General features: G+C 44.6%; 1 protein-coding gene across 1 annotated transcript in view; it reads right to left on the reverse strand.

Annotated features, from left to right (window-relative positions):
- Positions 1 to 2945: 2945 nt before the first annotated feature.
- acvr2aa (activin A receptor type 2Aa) overlaps positions 2946 to 4398 on the reverse strand; it is a 39156-nt gene continuing 37703 nt past the window's right edge. The window contains exons 14-15 of the mRNA XM_046054814.1: positions 4316 to 4385; positions 2946 to 4116 (exon numbers count right to left, since the gene is read on the reverse strand). The gene's annotated coding sequence lies outside the window, so the exon portion shown is untranslated. The remainder of the gene's footprint in view (positions 4117 to 4315; positions 4386 to 4398) is intronic.

Here is a 4398-nt window from a genome sequence, read left to right on the forward strand (position 1 = left end):
CTCATGAGAATCTCCATCCGTGATGTACCGAGGGCAAAACACACCTTCTGTACATCTGGTTGCCGGACATGCTGGTAGACTTCTTCTTCAGGTAAGACACACTGCTTGTAGGACTGGAGCTTTCTTCAAACAACATACAGAGCGCCTGCTGAATAGAAAAAAGCTAATGATGAGTGTGTACAGGTGTGCTTTATACTCCTCCGGTTATTCCGTCACACCTTACCGTTCTAGCAACAAGCCAATAGGATTGGAGTGATTTCATTCATGTTCAGACCTGCTTCGCCTAGAGGCGTTCCCATAGTGTCGTAACCGACGCAGTTCGAGTTCCCTCGAAGGGGAACCACTAAACCACTATAGAATGGAAACCAATGGAACCCGCTCCAAACTGGACAGTCTGCACTAGAAACCAGTGAGAACCAGTCTACATTGGAAACCAGTGAGAACCAGTCTACACTGGAAACCAGTGAGGAATGGAAACCAGTGGAACCCACTCCAAACTGGACAGTCTGCACTGGAAACCAGTGGAAACCAATCTACACTGGAAACCAGTGTGGAATGGAAACCAATGGAACCCCCTCCAAACTGGAAACCAGTGTGGAATGGAAAACACTGGAAACCAGTGTGGAATGGAAACCAATGGACCCCCCTCCAAACTGGACGGTCTGCACTGGAAGCCCGTGGAAACCAATCTACACTGGAAACCAGTGTGGAATGGAAACCAGTCTACACTGGAAACCACTAAACCACTATAGAATGGAAACCAATGGAACCCGCTCCAAACTGGACAGTCTGCACTGGAAACCAGTGGAAACCAATCAACACTGGAAACCAGTGTTGAATGGAAACCAGTCTGCACTGGAAACCAGTGTGGAATGGAAAACAGTGGAAACCAGTCTGCACTGGAAACCAGTGTGGAATGGAAAACAGTGGAAACCAGTCTGCACTGGAAACCAGTGTGGAATGGAAACCAGTGTGGAATGGAAACCAGTGGAAACCAGTGTGGAATGGAAAACAGTGGAAACCAGTCTACACTGGAAACCAGTGTGGAATGGAAACCAGTAGAAACCAGTCTGCACTGGAAACCAGTGTGGGATGGAAACCAGTGGAACCCACTCCAAACTGGACAGTCTGCACTGGAAACCAGTCTACACTGGAAACCAATGGAACCCGCTCCAAACTGGACAGTCTGCACTAGAAACCAGTGAGAACCAGTCTACACTGGAAACCAGTGAGGAATGGAAACCAGTGGAACCCACTCCAAACTGGACAGTCTGCACTGGAAACCAGTCTACACTGGAAACCAGTGTGGAATGGAAACCAATGGAACCCCCTCCAAAATGGACGGTCTGCACTGGAAACGAGTGGAAACCAATCTACACTGGAAACCAGTGTGGAATGGAAACCAGTCTACACTGGAAACCACTAAACCACTATAGAATGGAAACCAATGGAACCCGCTCCAAACTGGACAGTCTGCACTGGAAACCAGTGGAAACCAATCTACACTGGAAACCAGTGTTAAATGGAAACCAGTCTGCACTGGAAACCAGTGTGGAATGGAAAACAGTGGAAACCAGTCTGCACTGGAAACCAGTGTGGAATGGAAACCAGTGGAAACCAGTGTGGAATGTAAACCAGTGGAAACCAGTCTACACTGGAAACCAGTGTGGAATGGAAACCAGTAGAAACCAGTCTGCACTGGAAACCAGTGTGGAATGGAAACCAGTGGAACCCACTCCAAACTGGACAGTCTGCACTGGAAACCAGTGGAACCCCCTCCAAACTGGACAGTCTGCACTGGAAACCAGTGGAAACCAGTCTACACTGGAAACCAGTGTGAAATGGAAACCAGTGTGGAATGGAAAACAGTGTGGAATGGAAACCAGTCTGCACTGGAAACCAGTGTGGAATGGAAAACAGTGGAAACCAGTCTGCACTGGAAACCAGTGTGGAATGGAAACCAGTGGAAACCAGTGTGGAATGTAAACCAGTGGAAACCAGTCTACACTGGAAACCAGTGTGGAATGGAAACCAGTAGAAACCAGTCTGCACTGGAAACCAGTGTGGAATGGAAACCAGTGGAACCCACTCCAAACTGGACAGTCTGCACTGGAAACCAGTCTACACTGGAAACCAGTGGAACCCACTCCAAACTGGACAGTCTGCACTGGAAACCAGTGGAAACCAGTCTACACTGGAAACCAGTGTGGAACGGAAACCAGTGGAATCCAGTGTGGAATGGAAAACAGTGGAAACCAGTGTGGAATGGAAACCAATGGAACCCGCTCCAAACTGGATAGTCTGCACTAGAAACCAGTGAGTACCAGTCTACAATGGAAACCAGTGTGGAATGGAAACTAATAGAACCCGTTCCAAACTGGATAGTCTGCACTGGAAACCAGTGGAAACCAGTGTGGAATGGAAACCAGTGGAAACCAGTCTGCACTGGAAACCAGTGTGGAATGGAAACCAATGGAACCCGCTCCAAACTGGATAGTCTGCACTGGAAACCGTTGGAAACCAGTCTGCACTGGAAACCAGTGTGGAATGGAAACCAATGGAACCCGCTCCAAACTGGATAGTCTGCACTGGAAACCAGTGTGGAATGGAAACCAATGGAACCCCTTCCAAACTGGACAGTCTGCACTGGACACCAGTCTACACAGAAAACCAGTGGAACCCAGTCTGCCCTGGAAACCAGTGGAAACCAGTGTGGAATGAAAAACAGTGGAAACCAGTGTGGAATGGAAACCAGCGGAAACCAGCCTGCACTGGAAACCAGTCTACACTGGAAACCAGTGTAGAATGGAAACCAGTGGAAGTCCACATTTAGTGCGGGACAGTGATGGCGCAGTGGATAAGACACATGCATTTGGTTTAAGAGACCTGGGTTTGACAGCTAAATGAGTAAATGTAATCAGATGAGTAAATAAATGATCATGTTCAACAGATCTATACAAAGCTTTATTGACCCTGAACTTGTTTGATCATACAACACTTTATTTCCTCAGATTGAATCATTCTTCTGACTTCACAGTTTATTTCTTTACATTCTGACCAACATCTTATCCGTTTTATTTTTCTTTCTTCACTGACGAGACATTGTTTCAGACGAACTGTGAGTCGCTGAGCAGATCAATAAATGGATAAAACAGAGTTATTGATGATCAGTTTCAGGCTCCACAGAGGCAGACAGGAAACCAGCAGTGAAGACGAGTTTAAACACATTTCACCTTCAGCTCAATCTCATAAGATCTTTCTTTCCTGTTTAGTTTGCAGGCAGCTGATCAGCAGGCTGATTAACATCTAAAATGTGGCTTGGATTGTCTCTGATTCAGAGTCAAAGAAATAAAGTGAAACAACAGAACTAATCAGTACAATTATTACTGATTAATACCCTAATTAATTTCTTAATTAATCAATAAGTAAATAAAACACTAAAAAAAAAAAACAGTTAAAAGAGTCAGCGTGAACGCGCCTTTCTTTAAATTAATTGTTATTTGACACTGCTGGTAGAGGAAATAATGCAGCATGAGACAGACCTTCCTCTGATCAATCAATCAAACTTAATGAGTAATGCTGCAACAGATCAATAGGTCAACGCTGTGGAGCAAAGGATGAAGTCGTCACTTTGGACTCTGAGAGACGGGTTTTAGATAAGATACATATTGTCCCACTGAAGGATAATCAATAGTCAGACTTACAGCCATGAGCTTCTGTTTTAAACAATTAATATATTAGATAAAAACAACCGATAACTTGCACCCGTATCGATCGATCAGTTCTATTTCACTTTATTTCTCCGATTTCATTCATGAAATGTTTGAATCTCCTCGTGTCTCAGAGGATCAAAAGTCTGAAGAAAGATAAGAAAGATTGCTGTATGTTTGTGTCTGTCTGGATCAATAACCTGATTATTACCTCTCCTCCGTCTGGATCAATAACCTGATTATTACCTCTCCTCCATCTGGATCAATAACCTGATTATTACCTCTCCTCCGTCTGGATCAATAACCTGATTATTACCTCCGTCTGGATCAATAACCTGATTATTACCTCCGTCTGGATCAATAACCTGATTATTACCTCCGTCTGGATCAATAACCTGATTATTACCTCCGTCTGGATCAATAACCTGATTATTACCTGCGTCTGGATCAATAACCTGATTATTACCTCTCCTCCGTCTGGATCAATAACCTGATTATTACCTCTCCTCCGTCTGGATCAATAACCTGATTATTACCTCTCCTCGTCTGGATCAATAACCTGATTATTACCTCTCCTCCGTCTGGATCAATAACCTGATTATTACCTCTCCTCCGTCTGGATCAATAACCTGATTATTACCTCTCCTCTGTTTGGATCAATAACCTGATTATTACCTCTCCTCTGTCT

The sequence above is a fragment of the Micropterus dolomieu genome, linkage group LG07, assembly GCF_021292245.1.
Source record: "Micropterus dolomieu isolate WLL.071019.BEF.003 ecotype Adirondacks linkage group LG07, ASM2129224v1, whole genome shotgun sequence".
Classification (NCBI taxonomy): domain Eukaryota; kingdom Metazoa; phylum Chordata; class Actinopteri; order Centrarchiformes; family Centrarchidae; genus Micropterus; species Micropterus dolomieu.